Source organism: Jaculus jaculus, chromosome 7 (assembly GCF_020740685.1).
Source record: "Jaculus jaculus isolate mJacJac1 chromosome 7, mJacJac1.mat.Y.cur, whole genome shotgun sequence".
Classification (NCBI taxonomy): Eukaryota; Metazoa; Chordata; class Mammalia; order Rodentia; family Dipodidae; genus Jaculus; species Jaculus jaculus.
In genome coordinates, this window is record NC_059108.1 from 72,458,766 (window position 1) to 72,482,581 (window position 23,816).

The window sequence follows — 23,816 nt, forward strand, 5'->3', positions numbered from 1 at the left end:
GTGAAGGAGACAGACACTGAGGACACTCAACACCTACCAAACCAGAGATCCAGAGGCTCCTAAGTGCCCATCACTGAAGTAGACTTAAAATGAACCCAGCATAGCTCAGGGAATTTCATGGAAGAGGAGGCAGAATGATTGTTAGAGACACAAGTTGGGACATGATGCACAGAGACATTACCTCTTCCCCATCACTGACAGCTGCCCCCACAATGCATGACCCACAATCCCTATGGGGATCACCAGCATCCCCAACAAGGAGGATCCCTTTGGAGGGGGGCAGGGATGAGGGAAAGGATGGTGCCAACACGTGTTGTTTACATACTGAGTATGTCCATAACTAATAAAAAGAAAAGGAATGATAATTTCAGGGAGAATCTAGGATGATAATGCATGAGATTTTCTCTCGATTCAAAGGAGGATATCAATCTTATATCATGTAGTTGGTGTATTAGTACCAAGACCAGGTGCCCATTTTTAGGAAGCAACAAGAATGTAATACTAACAGTGCACCAGTGTGTACTTATTGCTCTAAACCACATCAATTCAGAGGAGCTTTCCCTTTTCCTGGTTCACAGTTTCTACAGGACATCATTATAAAGTTGTTTTGTTTTGTTTTTTTAATCTAAGAAACCATCCTACAATATGATTTGCACATCAAAGCAATTGGCTTCCTAACATGATGATTTCAAAAACTCATTATACTTCATCTTAAACTTACTCAAGGCCTTCTTTATCTTACTTTTTGTGTCTTACTTTAAGACCTTTAAATCTATACATATCCATTTTCCTACTGTAGTGAAATGGTTGTCTGATAAGAGTACCATTCAGGCAAGGAGCTAGCAACTCAAGTGATCTCATGGAGCAGGCACATGAGTGCCTAGAAAGGGATAGGTGTAAGATGCTTCTTGTGTTCCTACATTAACATTTTTAGTTTCCACTACAAGTTGTACCTGTACTCTGATCAGGAGACCAGGAGTACAAGGGAATACAGCCAAACAAAGAGATTCATAATCACAGAGTGGGGTACAGCCCATTGGCCTTCAATATTTCTCATCTGAGAAGAAACACTTCTCACTGTGACAACTTCCCCATCGATTTAGCTTAACATTTTCAGGCACTTGATTAGTCTAACTTCATTAGCTCTGTGTTCTGATCCCACACTCATGTTTAACATGTACTCCCCCGGCCACGGCTGTGTCAACACAAACACTCTAGACTATGTGCGTTTTAAAGCATCCATTACGAATAACAAAGAATTCCTGATTCTAGAGAGATTAGTTAATGTGATTCAAAGGTGAGGCAGACATAGGATTCAGGGTCTAGGCCCAGGTAGTGTCGCACTAGCAGACTTTGTAGGAAAGCCCCCTGGTCTTCTATAGTGCAGTGGGTTCAAGTGACTTAGAAATAAGAAACAATGTTTTTTTTTCTAAAATTTGACTTTTCTGCATTGCTACTTTTAGAAATTCAGCAAGGACACCTTTACCTTCCACCTATAATCTGAGACTGTTATGGTTGGGGTCATAAATGTCCCCCCAAAGGTGCTAAATGTCTTATTGCCAGTCTTTGCTGCTATGGAAAGGAGGTACAACCTTAGAAGGTGGGCATACAGGAAGTGAGCCCATTGAGGTACACTGGGATCTCTATCCCTCCTGCCCTGTCTCTTCACTTACTGGCCACCACAAGGAGTGTAGCTTTGCCCTGCTACACACTCTTCACTAGGATGTTTTGATTTACCACAGACAATGGCATATGGCCATGAACTGAAATCTCTGAAGCCATAAACCAAAATAAATGTTTGCTCCTTTTAAGTTAATGTTTCTTGGGCATTATGTCATAGTGACATAAGCTCACTACCACAGAGAGTAATCATGCATTCAGCTGAGATTGTGTTCCTGGATTTAAAACTGGTTATGTAGTTGTACTCTGAGATTTTATATAGTACTAACCTTTTCTTTATTTTTAATCAGCCTTTCAACTCCCCATAAAAAGTCACCAATTACCAAGCCAGGTGTGGTGGCACACGACTTTAATTCTAGCACTTGGGAGGCAGAGGTAGGAGGATTGCCGTGAGTTTGAGGCCAACCTGAGACTATATAGTGAATTCCAGGTCAGCCTAAGTTAGAGCAAGACCCTACCTTGGAAAAAAACAAACAAACAAACAAAAAAAAAAAAGACCAATTACCAGGCATGGGATTTGATTTAGCATTTCTGGATTTCATCAATTTTCTTTTTCTTTTTCTCTCTTGCTCAACCGTGTATTTCCTGGAGACAGAGGAACCTGGAGCTGCAGTTTTCACAAGCTCCAGTGATTCTGTCTCTGATCCCCATTGCATTGGGGTTATAGACATGTCTGGCCAGGTCCAGCTGCTCATGTGGTTGGTAGAAAATCAAACTTGGGCTCTCTTGGGCCCTTATGTTTTCAAAGCAAGCACTTTGAACTGCTGATCCATGTCCCCAACTCTCTGTTGTCACTGGCTAAGACCAGAGAAGCTACTGTCCATCCACCCAAAGGAACATTATGTCTTCTTGTAAAACCATGCCACAGACACCCAGGACATTGATTTAGAAAAATGAATATGAAATCAATATAGAGTGAAAACATGGAGGCTATAAAACAGAATGGATTCTTTAACATACAAAATGTGTACTTGTATGTATGAAGAGATATCTAGATAAAGTTTGCCAGCATGTGAATATGATTGCTTCTAATTATGAAATGAGAAAACAGATTAAAGAATAATTGGGGAGGCATCCACGGTGCAGCGTGGCGGAGTCAGAGGTCCGGCTCAAGCTGGGTCCCGGGCGCTCGACGTGGCTCCGGCCCGCAAGGCGCCAGCCCTCTGTGCCATGGGCGGCTCCGAGGCCTGCTCCGATGCGAGCGGCGGCGTTTGCTGCGGCGGAGGAGAGCGTGGAGCTGGGGTGGACAAACCTACGACCCGGAAGCACCAGGCCTCGACCCCCAGCCCGGCTCCCTGTCGGGTACCGAGCCCAACAGCATTCTCCACCCCAACATCGAGCATCCCTGCAAAAGACGCGGGCCAGTTAGTGCGGACGGTGGGCTTGGGCCGCGTGGTGTTGATGCTGCCGGCCGAGGAGGGTTTTACTTTTAGTGGGGTCTGCCGTGTGACCTGCCTCTATACCTGGTTGGAAATATATGGTCATACCATGAGCCATGGCCAGCCTGCCCAAGATGTCTTCTCTACCTATACCCACGCATACGTAAGTATCAACGCGCTTTGTTACCAGATGCCTGAGAAGAGTGAAAAGGAGATCAGAAGGGAAATTCGGGCTCTGCTGAAACCTCATCTGAAACAGGCTGACAAACATTAGGTGCTAGAGCACTTTTCTCTTCTGTATTCTGTCGTTTTGCTGGAGAAGCTGAAGAGCCCTCTTGTGAACTTTATAACCCAGGCGTGTCATGTGTGTTCTAGCAAGAGAATCCTCCTATGAAGATTAATTATGAATATGTAACTCTGAAGTCTGTTGGCATCAGAAGACAAATATATATATATTTATATTATATATATATATATGTATATATATTTATATATATATATATATATGTATATATTATATATATATATAATTATATATATATATTATATATATATTTGCTTAAGTGAGAGTGCCTTTTCAGCACTGGAAGAGTTAGTCAATATTTGTTGTGAAGTGGATGGCTGCCCTGCCATCTTGGTGTATGCAACTCAGGACATTGGAAAGTCCACTTTTATCCGGTACCTGGTTAACCAGTTGTTAAATAGTATTTCCTGCATTGACTATTTGGAATGTGATCTGGGGCAGACAGAATTCACTCCTGCTGGTTGCATTTCTTTACTTAACATTACAGAACAAGTTCTGGGACCATCTTTCACCCACCAGAGGACACCATAGAAGATGGTATATTATGGGAAGACGTCTTGTAAAAACAACTGTGAGAATTACATTGAGATAGTCAAATATGTATTCAGCTCTTACAAGAGACAGTCCCCACTTTTCATCAACACGATGGGCTGGGTGATAGATAAAGAGCTTCTGCTGCTTATTGATCTGATCCACCTGCTGTCTCCTAGCCATGTTATTCAGTTGAGTTCTCCCAGTAGTAAATACATGCCCACCCTCACCTCAGAGTATGTGGATGATATGAACGGCTTGTATACAAAAAGAAAAATCAAAAGGAGATACTGACGTTTTGATACTGACGTTTTCAACTCACAGAATTTGGAGACAATTTGGAATTTATTGATGAAGAGAAAGACTCAAGCCCAGTTTTCTTCACTGGACATAAGCTAATGTGTGTGTGCTCAGAGTTCTTTTTTGTTGTAGCAAAAATGCAAGAAATAGGGATTCCTATTACAGAAGTTTCCGAGATCTGGCAGTATTAGGTTACCTTTGCCAGCTGATGCCTCCACTGCCACTTAGCCCTTGACACGGTCTGACACCCTATCAGGTCTCTTTCAGTGCCGTTGCACTCAGGATTATCCATTCTTATGTCACCCCACCCACATAATGTATGCTGGGAATGCCAGCTGGGTTGGCCTTTGCAAGATTCTGGACGACATGAGGGGATATACGAAGGGGTGGGCCTGAACCTGCTGGCCCAGAACCCAATATGTGACTGTTTGGGCTTTGGCATCTGTAGAGGCATTGACATGGAGAAGCGGCTGTACCACATCCTCACCCCTCTCCCCCCAGAGGAGTTAAGGACTGTCAACTGTCTGCCCATCAGGACTGTTTCCATTCCACAGTGTATCTTAACAAACCAGCATGGGCTCAAAGGTGCAATTCCTTACATCACAACAGATTACAACTTTAAACTTCCTGGAGCTTCTGAGAAAATTGGACTAAAAGAAGCTAAGCAAGATATAAAGAAACTATACCCTAAGCATAGGTTTTATCAGACTTTTCTACCGTGAACTGTTTCTGTACAGTCTCCTGTCAGCAAGCTGGGTGCAGTTTAGTGATGTGTGGGTGGTGGTCTTATGGGCAGTAGGAGAACACACTGCCCTAATAAGCAGTTTCTCTCACATTCCCCCTTCCCTTCCCCCTCCCCCTTTTTCTAAGTAATTGTTTTTTTGTATTTTTACATTTTATTTATTTGCATGTGTGGATAAGCATGCCAGGGTTTCTTGACGCTGTAAAGGAACACTAGACTCATGCACTTGGGTGCTGGCAAGTCAAACCTGAGCCAGCAGACTTTGCAAGAAAGCACTGTTTTAACTACTGAAAAAAAAAAAAAAAAGAATATTTGCTTCTCACTCCACTATCACCAACAAAGTGTTCCTACAAACATTCTGACATTAAGATAACTCTCTTCCAAGCCTGAAAATCATATAAAACCACATTTTCCTGAGATCCAATTACTGGATCTACTCTCTAACTCCAATCTAAGCATTTTGTTGGAGACCAAAGCAATATAAGAAAAGACAGCAAATGGCATGAATAACCACAAGGCCTGGAAGATATTTTTGCATAAAGAAAGTGGTACCTTTCCTTTGGGCTTCTAGCTTCCAAAGACCTCAAAACCCTGATGAATGAAATAACGGCTAGCGGCCAGCCTGTACTTACTCTGTAGGCATGTATCTTTGGACTGCCCCACTCATAATAATTAACTTTTTCAAGAGGGAAAAGAATCTCTTTTCCAGCGTTTGGTTATTAAATCTTGTGAGATTGCTTGGGTTTCATTTCTCTTGTATATACACGTTTGTAGGAGACATTATGTTCACAGGATTCTCTGAGCAGTGACTCATTGCTTTTCAATTATAAACCTAGACTATTTTCATCTCCTCTTTCCTTGTTTATGTATTAAGTAAGCACATTCTTTTTGTAGGGTTAGTATTCAAAGATACAAAAAACAAATCCTATTATGCCACAAGATCTGGTTTACACATGTTTATTTGTGATGTGGTTGTACTTTTCAACCTTCTTGTCAATCCTAACATTAACAAACATATGGCAAGGCCCAAAACATAATACAATCAACAAAGCTATACATAGAATTAACCATTTGGAGAACTTTTCAGGTGTTAGTCTGCTTTCTGTTCCTGTGACTAGTACCTGAAACAACTTCAAAGGGGAATTGAGCCATAGTTTCAGATGTCTCAATCCATAATTACTTGGCCCTGTCACTTTTGGGCCTTTGGGAAGGGAGAGTGTCATTGTAGGAAATGAGTGGCAGAGGGAAGCTACTGGGATAGCAAGTTCAACCATAAGAAAGAACAAAAGTTAGTAAGATAAAATGAACCAAAATAGCCATGTCTTTGTGGCATCCACTAGCTAGATAAACCAAGAAAAGAGAGCATCACATTGCAGGAAACAGCAGGAATAACCTAGTCTATTCCAATCATGTTCAAATACAGACAAAAGCACATGAGAGCTAGCTTTGCAGGAAAATAAACATACTAATCCTGTACTAGTTTCTGTACTACTTGCTAAATTACTATGCCCGTTCTACTTATGCTGAAGAAAAAATAAGAGGGGGAAAAACAGAAGCCACACATAAAAAAGAAGTAGAAGACTTAGCTAGAGACTGGTTTATTATAGAAGTCACAGATTTTTTTTAAATATACATTTTTATAAAAGAAAAAAATAACCTTTTCATCAAGCATAAGATGAGCTTTTCTTTGCATGTATGTGTTACTGTAGAGATGCACATGTGTTTGTGGGTGCATGGGCAAGTACCTGAGTGTGTGTGTGTGGAGACCAGAGGCTGGTGTCAGGTGTCTCCTTCCACTGTTCTCCCTTTATTTACTGAGGCAGTTTCTCACTTGAACCCAGGGATCCTGTCTCTGATTCCAGAGTGCTAGGATTATAGGTGGGCAGTCATGCCCACATACCGTTTACATGGGTGGTTGGGACTGTCTTCACATTTGTATGGCAAGCACTTTATTAACTGAGTCATCTCCCCAGCTCCAAGATTAGCCTTTTATAGTAGATATTCATTAAACTTAATCTAGGTAACTTTTAAGTTTCATTGGCTAAGAAAATTTTATTTCAGAAGAGATGTAGAATGAAATATTAAAAAGATAAGCCTTTAAAGTAAACCTCTATTTTTTAAGTACATGAAACATATAAACACCTAACATATAGCTGAAATAAGTGTATTTTCTATTTTGTATTATTTTAGAATTATATATGTTTTTTGCAAGTTTGTGTGACTTGAATCTGTGTGTTCATATGAGTGGGTGGGTACATATGTATAGATGTGTATTTGTGTGTGTGTGTGTGTGTGTGTGTGTGTGTGTGTGTGTGTGTGTGCACATGTGCTTATGGAAGCCAGAAAACAAACTCAAGAATTTTCCTCAGGAAGACTATCCATGTCTTTTTGCATGTGTGTAGTATGTTTGGTGTGATGTATGTAGTGTGTGGGGGAGTGTATACACATGTGTGCAGATGTGCACATTCCTTATGCATGTGTATGGAGGTGAGACAATGTTGTGCCTCTCTCCTACATTACTCATCTGCTTCATCCTTGAGATAAAGCATTTCTTAATTCAAAGCTTGCCATTTTCCAGAGCTCCAATGATTCTCCAGAAACATGGACTTGGGTTACAGGCATGCATGGTCATGCCCATCTGTTAAAATAGGTGCTAGGGAATCAAACTCAGTGTTCACAGACCTCCGAAGACCATCATGTTTGTGTGGGAATTACTCTTAGCTGCTGAGGCATCTCTGGAATACCCTATTTTTTAAAATTAGAGTAAAACTTCTTCAAATATTCTCTAATACTAACATCAATTTTATTTTTTCAAACAGCTGAAATAGTTATTGATCACTAGAGTAACAAACAATATGTAACTCTTCACAAATTTTCATGTCATCCTTGCACAAAAGCCATGCTAATCTTTTTTTGTACTGCTCAAATGTTAGGATACATGCTACTGAAGCAAGCACTAACATCAGTTTTAAAACCATACTCCCTATCTGAATCCCTGATTTAGGATCACTTTATTTATTTATTTATTTGCCATCACTTTATAACTTCTTGGGAGAGCCTTGTTGAGCTTTCTGTAAGTGATAGGTCATTAGTATTACATGTGAATTTAGTATTCAAATATCTTTCTCAATACGTTTATGCCTGGAGAGGCATTAGTTCATCACACCCAGAATAGTTAAGTAAATTATTTTAGATCACACAGTTTTTTAAGGGCAATCAAAGATTTGAATTTAAAGAACATGATTTCAGAAAAGTCCCCATTCTTTCATACTGTCTCATATTGAAGAAATGAAAGGGGAAGGGGAAGCAGGGTCTTCTAGCTAAACAAAGACAACTACTTCACAATGTTGCCTCTGACAGCCTTACATTCTGCCCAAAAGCTAAAAATATAGTGTAGCGAGCAGTAGCCTGAACTCATTCTTTCTTGATATCTGTTCATCTTGGGTGAGCAAGTCATCCTGTTTTGTTGCCAAAGAGGTTTACATGGTCTCATTATGATAGAATTTGTTTTCACTCCACAAATTAAACTTGGGAGCTGGCAGTACACAGGCAGAGTGGCTTTACAATAGATTTATGTCTCCATCAACAAGGCAGTGCCCACCAGAACCCAGCCCAGCTGTTCACCACTATCCCTTCAAGGCCAGCAGAACACAGCAGGAGTCAATTCCTGGGAAGATCTTGGATGGCAGCCAGATGGCAGTTGTATGAAGCTTGTAGGCTATTTTCCAAAGCGGAAAAGGCCTAAATATGAAAGGCACTTATTTCAAAGGTTTCTGCTGATTCTCAAGGGAAACTCTTCTCTCCACTTCCTTTACTATATTACCCTGCTCTGGCATTTCAAAGGCAAAATTTTACCACTTTGTTACATTCTATCTCACACATTCTGTGCTTCTGCCTTCTGCTACCAATGATACTCTGCTTGAGGAGGTGTGATGCCCAAAGCTTTACAGGCTTAAGTGGCTCCATGGGGAACCTCACCCACTTCACTTTACTGAGAAGGAACCCATCAAGACCTTAAAAAATGGACCAATCGTGTTCACTCACATGTTTTAGGGTTAAACTTTTGGCATTTTTAAGTTCAAATTTTAATTGCAGAAAGTAATCTTGGTGATTGCTTCATTCAGCTCTCCCACCTAGCTCAGAAGCTGAAGTAGAGAGAGTAATTCCAAAGTCACAGAACTGATGAGTAACAAAGCCAAATTTTAGAATACATATTGCTCTCCATTTTACTACAATGCTCTTTCAAGTGAAAATGAGAGAAGCATGATATTGCTCACATAAAATACTATAGCAGTCCAAAATTTGTAGAAGATGAGAACAGGTAGTATGTTGGCACAGGGCAGAGAAGACAGAAAGAGAAAAGAATCACAGTATGGACTCCTCCCACATTCATTTGTTTTCTTGAGAATTGGTAGGAATTAAGTCCTAGACTAGTATACATCTTGCGCACAGATTTCTAAATCTAAATTCTTGACAATCACCCCTTTACCCTTAAATTTTCACAGAGTAGGTTTTCTCATTTAGCTGTGCAGGCTGAAAGGACTGATGACTTTCCCCTGAGGTAGTCCAAGAAGCATAGAATAACTTTGGCTAGCTCCTACCCCATAGGTCTGTGCTAAGCCCAACTAAAAGAGGGCCCTCCTAGAGTCTTGCTGCTCTGAGTCACTGGTAGGTAAACACACCCTGGGAAAAGTGATGTGTGCATTATCAGTCTGAAAATTTATGGTCTGGCATTGGTTGTCCCATACTAGAGCTTGTCATACAGGCTTCTCAGTACCTATTAAAGACCCTAGCAAACAACATGGAGGAAAACAGGAATCTGTCAAACCCAAGGTTTATCTTTGGAACTGTACCCTTCTGCCTCATACAAAACAACACCAGGTGCCTGCAATCTGTAATCAGTGCTCTATTAAAATGCTCTCAGCAATGTCAGAATCATTTAGATTGCCACAGGCAGCTGTGCAAGATCCTACTGGGTGGATGAAAAGTCTGTATAAGTTCTTAACAACTTCTCAAAGCCACAAGGGACAGTCTAGGCTGGGATTCAGCATCTAGACCTGATGACTGTGAAATCTCTGTGTGAATGGGATGAGCGGGTAGACATGCCTAGCTTATATCTTGGCCTGTCACAGAATAACCTATAAATCCAGGTCACATGGAAGGTACATATGCAAATGCAGGCTCTGCTCCATTCAATCAGCTCTTCTGTCATTCAATGTCAACCTCTTTTAATCAACATGCTCCAGAAAATAACTAATTTCTGACCTAACTTGCTATGCACTATCTGGTAGTAAAGAGAAAGAAAAATCATCAATTGATTATTACTCTAATATGAACTCAATTAACATTAGTACAAACTTAATAGCACCTTAAGTTAACAAACTGCAGAGCTATTCAAGCTCATGCAATCATGATCACCATCCAGATGTTGGGGGCCAAGGCCCCAGTGATTATTTCTCTTCCTTGCCTCAACCTGTCAGCTGGTCCACATTTGTCATTTGCAAACTAGGTCTGAGCCATACTCTGTCTTTACTTGGTGAACAAGTATTTCAGCAAAATTCTACATCTATGAGACCTATTCCCTTCATCTTCAAAATGGTATAGTGTCATTCATTTCACAGGACTTTAGTGTGGTATGAAGAAGAGCCTTATAAGAAACTAGCTCCCTGGATTTACTGTTCCCATCTGGGGAACATTTCTCAAATGACATCTTCTTTCATCTTATAAACTTGTGACAAAAAGAAAGATATTCTCTCTGCTGGAGAGAGGAGAAAGGGGTCTTTTTCCTGCAATTGTGTCCTCAGACCATTGTTCCCATCTGCCTCAGGACTTGGAACTACCAGTCTAAGGTGAATACGACAAGAAGCAACTGAGGTCTATCCCACTGTGAGTAAACTGTTGTTACCATACAGAGATGCAGAGTGGTACATATATTTAAAGAAAAAAGAAGGAAGGAAAAGGAGGAGAAAAACCAAAAAATACACACCCAAGGACAGAGCAAACCTGTGATAAAACACAACACTTATTCAATATGAGAGTCCTTTCTAGAAACAATGCATTCTGGGCCAAACAAGAATACCAACCCCTATGCTTACTCTCCACCTGGACTTGGAAATCAACACATCAATTGAAAAGAAGCCAGTTTGGACAGGTTCTGTGAGTTTAGCAACTGAGTAAGTTGATGAAGAATAGAGTCACTGGGCTGGAGAGATGGCTTGGTGGTTAATTGCTTGCCTGTGAAGCCTAAGGACCCCGGTTCAAGGCTCAATTCCCCAGGACCCATGTTAACCAGACGCACAAGGGGGCGCACACTTCTGGAGTTTGTTTGCAGTGGCTAGAGGCCCTGGCGCGCCCATTCTCTCTTTCTATCTGCCTCTTTCTCACTCTGTCGCTCTCAAATAAATAAAAGTACCAAAAAAAATAAAAATAAATAAAAAAAAGAATAGAGTCACTATCATTCAGCACTCTGAAACAGGAAAGTCAAATAACGGAAGGTCAAGCACTTCAACCTTATAATTGGAAATTTATCTGGCCTTCTTGGATATTTCTGTTCCTAGAACACAGTTTTGTTTTTTTTTTCAACATAGGTAACACATTTCTCTTGGTACAGAACCTACCTTTCTCCATTCAACATTTACTAACAAAATATTATGACCTTGGTCCCATGTGACCAAATATACCAAATAGAAATATTCCAGAAAAGCAAGAAAGACAGGCAACTAGATTAAATTCAGAAAGTGAGAGCCTGGAGATCAGAAGGAAACTTTATATTTGAGGTTTGTAAACAGCTAATTACATTCTATTTCTCTCCCATCATCCTTGCTACATTGATAAAATGCAGGCTTGGGAGAGATAAGTACAACTGTGATGAAATGTACAATGGGGCCAGAGGGAAGTGGAATGTAGGGAACTGGTGTAAACTTATAGAGAAACATTTTAGGTATATTTATATAAAGCTTTATAAATTGGCACACTCATTACAACAGAAATTCTATTCATAGGTATTTTTTCTCCCCCACAAAGTAAATTAGTGAGAAAATGGGAAAAGATGTGTGTTCAAGGATGTTTATTTACTTCACTGGTACTTTTAAAAATACCAGTCTGCATGCTGGAGATGGCTAAGTGGTTAAGATACTGGCTTGCGCCACATGTTCTCTCTCATATGTGGATCCTAGCTACAGATGACTGGGCTTCTGCGTGAGAATGAAAATACTTGGTAGCAGAGGCCAGTAAGTTAAAAAGGAGACATAAAGGGAAGAGAAAGGAAGGGAGGAGGATATTTAATAGGTTGATATTGTATATATGTAAGTACAATGATTGTGATGGGGAGGTAATATGATGGAGAATAGAATTTCAAAGGGGAAAGTGTGGGGGGTGGGGAGGGAGGGAATTACCATGGGATTTTCTTTATAATCATGGAAAATGCTAATAAAAATTTTAAAAATTAAAAAAAAAAACACTGGCTTGCAAAGCCTAACGACCAGAGTTCAATTCCCTAGTAGCCACATAAAGATAGATGCATAAATGGAAATAGCAGATGCCCCTGGTATGATCATTCTCTTTTTCACTCTTACATAAATAATGTTTTTTAAATACCAGTGTGCTAGTTTTCTTCTGCTGACATTCTAATCTTGTTGCCTAAAGAGTCAGTGTTCCATAGAATCTTGAGACAAACCTGGTCTTCTTACGTTTTTACCTTTCTAGTCAAGCATTTCCCTGTGTGCCTGTTCTGTCCCAAGTCTACACTAAGAACAGCAGAGAGAAATAAGACAGCTATTGCCCATAGGAAGAGGCCCAACAGGACTGCCCTATCATGAGACAATGCCTGCTGGAGCGCTGGACCTGTAGCGAGGCTCAGCACATGCACACCATCTCAAGCAGCAGTGGCTTCAATCTGAGGACCTAATTTGATCATCTTCTTTTAAAATAATTTGTATCTAACCTTTCTTTGAAGGCTTCACACAGTGAACTTCTTAGGTGTCTGTAATCAGCCCCAAAATTCCTAGGGAGAAATAAATTAATGCCAAAGAATCATCTCCAAGGCAACTAGAGTGTGCTTTACTCCCTATAAGAAATGCCTTCTGTTGAGATGGGGAGGGGATATGGTGGAGAAAGGAGTTTCAATGGGGAAAGTGGGGAGTGGGAGGGTATTACCATGAGATATTTTTTAGAATCATGGAAGTTGTTAATAAAAATTTGAAAAGGAAAAAAAAGAAATGCCTTCAGTTATACATTATTACATTAATTGGTCTGTTAATTCTCTTTATGACTTTTACAGAACAGAAATCTCTCTTTGGATCTGGATAGTTGTATCCATGGGACAGCTGATAAAATGTTTTCCCATTAAGAAAACCTAATACAGGACTGGAGATATTGCTTAGTGGTTAAGGCACTTGCTTGGAAAGCCAAAGAAACTAGGTTCAACTCCCCAGGACCCATGTAAGCCAGATGCACAAGGGGGCACACGCATCTGGACTTCATTTGCAGTGGCTGGAGGCCCTAGCATGCCCATTCTCTCTCTTTCCTCCATGTCTCTTTCTATTTCTCTCTTTCAAATAAATAATATTTTAAAAAAGAAAACCTAATACAATTCAGGTAGAGCTGAAAAGTCACAAAGAGAAAGAGAATAGGAATCAGGAAGTTTTATTTGCCAAATTAAGATAAGTAAGTTAAAACAAATTAAAATAAATAAATATTGCTCCTTTTTTAAAAGGATCAATGCCTTAATTAATGGAAGTTATTTGGTATTTGCTGATGACCTGAGTGTTTCTTGGCTGCAACACCCATAATGCTGAGTTATTTAAGAAATGACTATGGTAATTACTATTATTCCAAATCTACTTCTCATTTATCATCTATTTATCAATAGTATGCAAATATAAAGAAAACCTACTGTACTTAGTGAGCTAAAGAAAGCAACTGATTAAATGAAAATGCAAAAGCCATTTTATTATTGTGTATAAAACTAAATTTCTCATCTTTTCCCTATGCAAATAACTTAGAAACCATGTAGAAATTAGTCAAGAAAGAATGCTCAGAAATAAAAAGGCTTGATTACAAAATTCAAGTACCATAGATATCTACTCTGTGACAAGATTAGGATGCTCTAATTTCTGAATATATGTCTGTAAGTGTACATATGTGTTCATGTGTATCCAGGTATGTGTAGAGGCCAGAGGTCAATGTTAGGTGTCTTCCTCAGTTGGTCTTCACATTTTGAGACAGCATCTCTCACTGATCCTGCAGTTTACCAATGCAAGTTCTGGGAATCCTGTTTCTGCCTTCTCAGCACTAAGATTACAGGCATATGCAGTCACACCTGACTTTTCATGTGGGTACCTGGGATCAAATTCAGGTTCTTGTGCCTGTCTGGCAAATACTTGACTAATTGAGGCATCCCCCCCAAATCCACCATGTTCTAAAGAAAAAAAAAATTCCAAAGAGATTCTGGTTTGGGGTATAATCACTACTGATATTTTTATTCTATTCTAATCATGTAATTTACTACTGAAGAACTTATTAAAACCAAAACCTGCCAGTCAGAATTTAAGAAACAAAGAGACAAAGAAGAGGGCCAGATGAAAGGAGAAGAGTCTAAGGTATTTCCAAAGTCCCAGAACAATTTATAACCTCAGACAGTGGCTCTGAAATAATTGTCTACAGATGAGGGGATTCATTTCATGGTAGAAAAAGGCAGGGAAGCCAGCCAGTGGTCTAGGTGTCAAGGCTCCTAAAAAGCTTGCTATTTAGAAGCTACTGGCTTCAGAATGTCAGTGATGAGGCCACTCATTACCAGTGTGGACTCTGTTTTCCTATTCAAGTCATGTTGAGCCAGTGACCAATGTGTGGTGTGTCTCCCTCACTGCTAGCTTGGAAGGTAGATTTCTCCTCCTTACAATTGCACATACACCATTTAGTCTTTGTGTTTGTTACACAAAGGCTAAACTGTACAAGAGAGTTAGAGATGTAAAGACAGCACTGAAAACTGTGGATTCAGTCGGAAGTGGTCCTGTTTTAGTTGGTCTCTTGTACGGGTGGTGTTTGGTGGCAGCAGTGGCCTCATGGGAGGTGGCAGTGGCTCCTCCACCTCTTTTTCCTCCTCTCTCCTTCTCTTCCTCCTGTTCTTGCTCCTATCCTTTTTTTTTCCTTTTTTCTTCTGCAGTAGATATTTAACAAAGGGCCCGAAACGTGCTAGGTAAGTGCTCTACTGCTGAGTATTCTCCTAAACCTCTTTACTTTTCATTTTGAGATTGGGTCTCATTAAGTTGTCCAAGCTGGCCTTGAATTTACTCTATAGCCCAGGCAGGCCATCAACCTGTCATTCCTTTTGTCTCAGCCACTCAAGTAGCAAGGATTTCAGACCTGTTCCACCAGAGCTGGCAGGCTGCTTCTTTATGGAGAAGCTGATGGTGACTCTGATGCTTCATTAAGGAAGACAACTTAGCAAATGTGTGGTTTATACCTAAAAGAACATATTATACTAGAATATGAAATAGAGAGAATTTGTGGGACTGTATATGCGAAATTTATATGCTGGGCAGAGAAACCTTATGCTTCAGGATGCTTTGGTTCTCACTCTGCCCTTTGGAGGGAAGCTTTCTGAAGCTATGAACTACATGGGCATGCCTTCCAGGCCAAAATAAGTGGCATAGAGGGGGCCACTTGGTAGGTATCATTCCCGCTATGGTGCATCCTCACTTGGAAAGATAAGCTGGTCTTATCCAATTCTGAAAGCAAACTGTAAGAAAACAGAACAAATGCCATGCATATAGGCTAAAAATACATCACATTGGTATCTTCTGCCTTCCTGGGAATAATGATGCAGAGGGAGGAAAAACTAACTATACATATGCAAAGTTACAAAGAAAGTTGATCCACATATTGAAGAAATGGTGGTGTAGGCATACACAGGGAGCATGAAGAGAAGAGAGGAAAAAGAGACAGGAAAAGATGAATGAGAAGTACACAGAACTTCCTCCCAGCTCATATGAAAAGTCATGAAAAACTCCTGTTTTCCTAAAGTAAGAGCTGTTACTTGTTACCAAATGAAAATTAAAAATTAAAAAAAAAAAAAAAAAACAGGCTGGAGAGATGGCTTAATCGTTAAGCACTTTCTAGTGGAGCCTAAGGACCCCAGTTTGAGGCTCGATTCCCCAGTACCCACATAAACCAGATGCACAAGGTGGTGCATGTGTCTGGAGTTTGTTTGCAGTGGCTGGAGGCCCTGGTGTGCCCATTCCCTCTCTCTCACTCTCAAATAAATAAATAAAAATAAACATTTTTTTAAAAAAAAAACATGAACATTGATTGCTAAATAAGATAAAATCTGCAAGTGTATGTCTCATTGGATGTCTTTAGATATGTTTCTTTTGTTGCTAATTTTTATTTATTTGAGAGTGACAGACAGAGAGAGAAAGAGGCAGAGAGAGAGACAGAATGGGCGCACCATGGCCTCCAGCCACTGCAAACGAACTCCAGACGCCTGCGCCCCCTTGTGCATCTGGCTAACGTGGGTCCTGGAGAATCGAGCCTCAAACCGGGGTCCTTAGGTTTCACAGGCAAGCACTTAACCGCTAAGCCATCTATCTCTCCAGCCCTAAATATGTTTTTTAAAGAAAAAAAATGCCTGAAACTTGGGTGACAAGCAAGCATATTTCTCACTTTTATTTTATCCATGAATGCTCAACCTCAAAGGCCCTGCTTCCCATGCAGCAGGTAATTATAGGGAACAATTTAGCTGCCCAAGACTCCACTTGGCTAGGGTGTTAATAGTCTCTTTTCATAAACAATGCACTCGAGCAACCTACTGGCAAGCTGGGTGGCATGTATGCCCCACTCCAAACAATGAAACAGATTTCTCCTCACTTAACCATTATTGGTGATCAATTTCTATTTGAATTTATTCTGATGTATCCTTTATCATAACAGCATGGTGCAATCCAGCCTGGGCTGATTTTACATGCATGTGTAAGAAGACAAAAATTGTGTCCCTCAAGTAAAATTTTAGGGAGAATTCCCTACTTGCTATCTTATGCCTATACATACATGGGTAAAATATGATGGAAATCATATGCATCATGGGTAGGGGCATGCACAATAGGAAAAAGGTTATATAATGCAACCTATCAATCAGACCAGAGTAACACCAAACTACTTCCCTAACAACTGATCCCTCCTTCTTGTAGGCTCCTTAAAGAGAAGCTCTAGGCAGTAACCCAGGGTCCTCAAGTCCTTTCTCACTCAGGTAGCCTGCTTCCCTGTTGACAGTGTACTGTCACTTTGCTTTTAGTCGTATCTTGCTGCTTTATTTGTGTGTGTGTGTTTTCAATTCTTTGAATAAGGCACCAGCAACCCAGAGACCACTGGTAACACTCATACAGGACTTCTGGTTACAGAACAGAGAGATGACTTCACTTCACTTCACCTTGCCAATAGCCACGGCAGTGCAAAGTAGCAATATGGAGCCTGAGACTCCTGATGACCTTCTTATCAGCGTGAACATTCTTTTTTCTGTTCTTACCAAGCTAAGCTAGGTGCCCTCTTTTGCAATACTTGTCCACAGGCTTATCGTTGTACCAAGTACAGTGTAAAATTGTCATTTGATACTTATGGGCTTGTATTTCCCATCAAATTCTGAACTATTGAAGAAATCCTAACTCCCACCCCAGTACATCATATGTGTGTACCTTTACTTCAAGTATTTAGGCTCATAGCCATAAAGTGACCATTGCAACAATCCACTAGCTGTTCTTTTCCTTGGCTCTGTTGTTTCTATGACAACATCAAGACCATGACCCCCACTAAAGGTGCAATATATATGTCACATCTCCACTAATAGTGACAGAGATTTTTTTGAACATGGAAAGAAATAAAACAGTGAAAGACTAGCTTATATAAAATACATAATGCAAGACCAGCCCAGTAGTTAGCAAGCATAAGTGACAACATTAAGCTTTGCAGATTACATGGTCTACGATATAACCATCTAACTTTGCTGTTACAACATGAAAGCAATTTCATGAGTAACAAAGGATATCACTGTATCCCAATAAAGCTTTTTATAAATATAAATGGCTATCATACAAGCTAAAGTTTGCTGACCACTAATTAATTGACTATAATAAGCAGAGTAGAATCACTTATAAGTTATCCTGAAAAACAGGATGACTTGATGAATATTATGGAACCACAAACAACACTAAGTAGCTACCTTGAAAGCTTTTAAGCCATTGACCATGACCTTTTCTTCCAACCCTCTTCCCTGAGTTCTGGAGTACCACACATTCTGGTTTTCTTATCTCTCTGACCACTCTTTTAATGTCTCCTTCACTGACTTTTCTTTACTGTGTGTGCTCTTACCTAACATGCTGGCATTCCTCCTTGTTCTGAACTATTCTCTTTGTACTCTCAAATTTCTCTCAGTGAACTCATTCATTGCTAAGACTTCAAGGATAATCCATAGGCTGAAAACACATTACATCGCCATCTTATGCCCACATTTCTGCAATGATTTATTACCTTGAAGAACCACAGACATGACAAACTCACCAAGTAAAAAACAGAATAATCATCTTCCCCTAAATGGTTTCTACTCCCCTGTTCCTATCTCAGGAAAGGGTACAAGTATCACCCAAGTCAGAAGAGGGAGTTTCTTCTTTGGATTTTTTCTCTCTTTAATGCTCCATTATAATAAACTGATAAATTCTGTTCAACTCTACCCTCTACATCTGTTCATATCTACTCACTTCTCTATCTCTTGTTATTGTCCTCAATAAAGGTACCTTCATAGTCTGCCTAGATTTCTACCAATATCCTTTGAAATGACAGGCCAATACCCAGTTTCTCTTCTCTTCAATCCTCCTCCTTTAGACTCTTGCTTAAGGGTAACATTTATAAAATGCATGGAATAGATCAGTTATCAGCTGTCTCTCAGCCCAAGACCATACTTGGTGTTCGCTTGTATGATGCTGGTACTAGAACTTTGTGAACCATATTCCTCAGACTGCTTTATATATGGATTTTTACTAGACTATCCTTCTAAGCCACTGGCAGGATAAAGAGAAGAAATTCTGTTTTCCAGCTCCTGCCTTTATATTACCAAAACAATCCAGATCCCTATGCATCTAGCACCATGTATGCCAACCAGGTAACCCACCTAATAGTCTGAAAGCCAACCTTAAAGCAGTCTCTTCCCAGCAGTCCAGGCACCTACTAAGCAGGCTGTACTCTGTTTCCAGGTTTAGTTAACAGCCTCCTTTCCCTTTTGTTCTCTAGTCCCTGTGATTACAGCTGCCTCTTGAAGTTAATCATCTCAAAATTGCCTCTGGTTTTAGCCATTCAGTCTACTATGTCCCTAGTTCCCTATGTTAAATCACCTATATATGAAGTACATTGCATTTATTTTCTTAGTGGACACTAGTTGTAATGGTTACACTTTGGTTGCCAGTTTGACACGATACAGAATCACTATGGAAACAAATCTCTTGGCATGCCTGTTAGTCATGTTCTAAATTATATTAATTGAGTTGCAGAGACCCACCCTAACAGGGCACCTGTTCCATGGGCCAAAGATCCTGGACTATACAAAAAGGAGAAACTAGCAGCTCAACTTGATACATTTCTAAGGAGTTTATAGCCTAACTTGTGAGCACAAGAAAATACATATGTGCAGCATTATCTGTGGGTACTCTGACAGTTGTATGAAGTCTTGTTGGGTGGAAGAGGAGAGAACTGGGTATGAAAAAGAGTAAGAAAGTAGCCATAGAGGGCATTTGAGTGGAATCTTGAAAGGCATGACATTTAATTCATTATTTCATGGATGAACAGAGACTGGGGAAACACAAGAGAAAAAGCATGGATGATAGTGTTTGGGTACAGAAAGGTTACCACAGATGCTATACATGAGTGCCTGTGCATGTGAGTGTTGTCATGGGAGATGATGAAGACCAAACACATGAATGATATCCATTCATGTATATAATGTATTTTCATCAGAATACCATCCTGTTACCTTCTTTTATCCTCTATCCTTTCAACTTTCTACAAAACACTTTCTTCTTTCTCATTAGTCCTTCTTCCACTTTGATGCTTATTTTAATTCTTTTTGCTCTCCTACACCATCCATGATGGACTGTTGATGGGCCTATTATTGTGCATGTCTTGTACGGGGATGGATATTCACTGTGAGGTCATGTATGCAAAAGCTACTTCCTGTGCTGAAGATAGCATTCTGACGCATTCCTCCACATCCTCTGGATCCTGTGTTCTTTCTGTCTTCTCTGCCACAATGTTGCTTGAGCCTTAGACATAGTAGAGAAGTCTCATTTAGCTCTGAGTCCTCAAAAGTCCCTTATTATTATACTTTGGTGAGTTTTGAGTCTCCTGAATAGTCACTACCAACTGCTAAAATAAGCTTCTTTGATCCAAAGTGAGAATAGCACAAATCCAGGAAATAAATGTAAATATTTTGAGGGCATTTTGATGGGCACAACATATCCATTTAGCCAAATAGTAGGTTCCCTCATAGGGCATATGATCTTTATAGCTATAGGCTTTTGATTAGGTTTTCAGTATGAGGCATGAATTCCTCCCATGGAACAGGACTCAGAGCCAATCAGTGAACTTTTGGTTATCTCTTTAACATTCATGGCATTACTGCATCAGTGGGAGCATCTTTCTTGCTGATCTTTTGTGTATCTTATAGTGTCTACTTATTGGTAGGACTGTTGATGCCATTTTTCCCCCAGAAGAATTTTCTGGCACTGACAACAGAGAGAAGGCTTCCAACTCAGTTGGTGTTTGGGTCTTTCATGTCCTACAACAAAACTGTGGTATCTTCAGCAATAGGGTCTTACCATCTAGTTTTGGTGGGCAACACAAAACACTGACAATAGCCAATATTGTTTTGGGAGCTTCAGGGAGGGGCCTCCCTGACTAACAACTCAGAAGTTAAAGTGAAAAGCCTAATGACCCCAGATTGATTCCCCAGTACCCATGTAAAGCCAGATGTGCAAAGTGGCACATGTATCTGGAGTTTGTTTGCAGTGGTGGCTAAAGGCCCTGGTGTGCCTATTCTCCCTCTCCCTCTCTCTGCCTCTTACTCTCTTTCAAATAAATTTAAAAAAAAAATAGATGAAAAAGAAAAAATGTTCCCTGATTGCTGTAGAAATTCCAGTTCAACTTAATCAAAAGGACGAAACAAAATCTTTCAATTAAGTTATGTTACTAAAGAAGGACTAATACTTGGCTATCGATTACAACCTCCTGTATTAAACTCTTAAATAACAACTATTTTATCCCATGTGCTAAAACGTAGATGTGCACAAATCAGTCTGAAGTTACTAAACTACTTGGCAGACACACATAGATATAAATATTGCTGAGATACAGATCCTGGCCTCCATGAATATTTGCCCTTTTAAAATCTCTTTAATCACTTTGTTTCTTTTTTTCTCTTCCCCTTCTTTCTTTCTTTCCTTCCTTTCTTCCCTTATCTCTCTCCCTCATTCTTCCTTTTTATTTTCTGCTGTTTAACAGAGAACTATTCCAGTCAGGTTCACTGAGATGAACTTCCAGACCAGGCACAGTTATGTAGGAAGGGATATTTATTGAAGCTTACAGATCCAGGGGAAGTTCCATAATGGCAGAAGAAACTGGCCTGCCTTCACAGGACCAAGCAAAGAGAGAGAAGTACAAGCCTAAAAATCAAAAGCCAAAAGCCACACAGCACAGCACAGTCCAGGAACTCCAGCTAGGTACACTTTGCATATCTTTAGATTGAAATCTGAAACCTACCAAAACACCTTAAGATCCACCCAGTGATACTGCCTCCAGCCAGGTGGAAAACTACAAACAAATAAAAAACTGAATATATTGGGGGCCATCTAGTCTCTTCAAACCACCACACAGCGTAATATCACTTACCATATATAAATGCTTCAAAAGAATAATCTTTATAATAATGATATGCTTTTTATAGTTAACAGGTAAAATAAGCTATTTCTAAAGACAAACAAAAACATTACTGTCTATGGGAGAATATATTGAAAGCTTTTTATATTAGTTATATATGTTCCTTTTTCTCAGACTCATGTAAATGAACCCCTTTTACTCTAATTAGTATTCTAAAGACAAGCTATTATTTTTATATTTAATATACTCCCCAGTTTGCACAGCCATAATTCTTTGCATGCATGTGCCCTTGTTAGCTCTCTCTTGCAGCAGGGATCTTAGGTCTCTATATTCCACATAACAGACTATCTAACCACCCTGTCCACCTTGAAAAAACTCTAGTCATCAAAGGCAGAAGCAGAAAGGCACTGCCTCTTCATATATTTGTTGCCACAAAACAGGAAAGGAGCCTCTGCATTCATATTCTTTCCTGGTGGTCATTAAGTCACAGATCATGAACAGGCAAAGCCAGGTCCTCACAACCATATCTGAGCCTACACTATCAAGGTGAAAAGGCACAAGAAGCTTTAGAATGAGGGCTAGTGACCAGAACGAGAGGTGTGTTTAGAGGTTTAGAGGTTTGGAGCTTTCTGCCCTGCGCCCAGATATTCTTTTTGTTTGTCATTATGTTTTATTTGCAGTACTTTCCTTTGAGTTTCTATGGCTTATATGACCCTTGCATACTTGCATGTGGTCTACATTATCTTCCAGAGTCCTTAATATAACATAATTCTTTGATCTAAATCATATAGAATATGGCTTTGTATTATTCTTTTGTCTCTTCTGGTTTTTTTCCTTATCTTTTGGCAAAGTTTGTAACTATTATTGAATGGGAAGCATGTTAAGTGGGAAGTGAGACAAATATGTCTCTAACATGTATGACAACTTCTTGCAATTTTCTATTATAATGATCACAATGAAGACTCTGGATGATATTATTTTCTACAATTAAATATATTCTTGAATTTATCCATGGTCATGCTGTTCAAACATGTACCATCTGCTAGGTATTTGGTCTAAAATGTATAGGTAAAGTCAAAGGCTAGCATCTTAGAATATCATTTATGACATCACCATTTAAAGCCACTATGAAAGGTGAACTCACACCATTTGTTAGGTTAGAGAGAGCACCAGAAACATATGCTCATTACACAGTAGGTGATTTTCTTGTAACCCAGTATATTGACATTGTAAGAGAGCACTTGCTAAAACTATTTCCTAAGAGTAAATCATGACTAATACAGTGAAATAGGACACAGGGAATATTTAACTCCTTCACACTAATCATTGCAGGTTGCTTTGAAACAAGATAGTAACTTCCCTATTTCCAATAGAAATGACACGGAATCAATCCCTTTGCACTGGGTTCTTATGAAGGGGTCATTTCTTTGTATTTTAAAAACTGGCCAAAGTTAAGAAGTGATGCAGCACTGAAATATTCATGCTACAGATTCCTGACTGTAAAGGTCAACAAACCAGAGATGTGAAAACCATTCTCTGCTTCACTGCCTTTTAGGAAAAGACCCTTACATTTATAAAAGAATCAAGAAGAAAATCAGGGAAAAGGTCTGGGCTGTTTCTTTAAGGTTACCTCTCAGCTGGGTTAAGAAAGGAAAACCTACTGTTAAGCCTAGATGTGACAAACAATGTGGGTGATAAACCCAGTGTTGCATAATGGAATAGACATGCCAATGAAACCTCTAATTATGAGGACAGTGGCAGCTCTTCCTGAAAAATACTTGCTTTCCTACTCTTTATCTCAAATCCTGCTAAGTCACCATTTAATCTATTATCACTATTATTAAAATGTGCTTTTAGGAAGAAACATAAGTCCCGAAGGGAAGTGTTTCAGCTGTAATTTTATTAGGGAGATAAGCAGAATTACGGATGCCTATAAGTGCGTTTTCAGAGACTTATGTAGGACCTTCAT

At 39.7% G+C, this 23,816-nt stretch overlaps 1 protein-coding gene, 1 non-coding gene and 1 pseudogene across 2 annotated transcripts in view; 1 reads left to right on the forward strand and 2 right to left on the reverse strand.

Moving 5' to 3' along the window:
• Positions 1–23,816, reverse strand: part of Stxbp6 (syntaxin binding protein 6) — a 336,345-nt gene that overhangs the window by 257,969 nt on the left and 54,560 nt on the right. The window lies entirely within an intron of this gene.
• LOC101610348 lies at positions 1,176–4,916 on the forward strand (annotated as a pseudogene).
• On the reverse strand, positions 7,786–7,893 carry LOC123462547. The gene has a single exon (XR_006638355.1). It is a non-coding gene; the product is annotated as a U6 spliceosomal RNA (small nuclear RNA).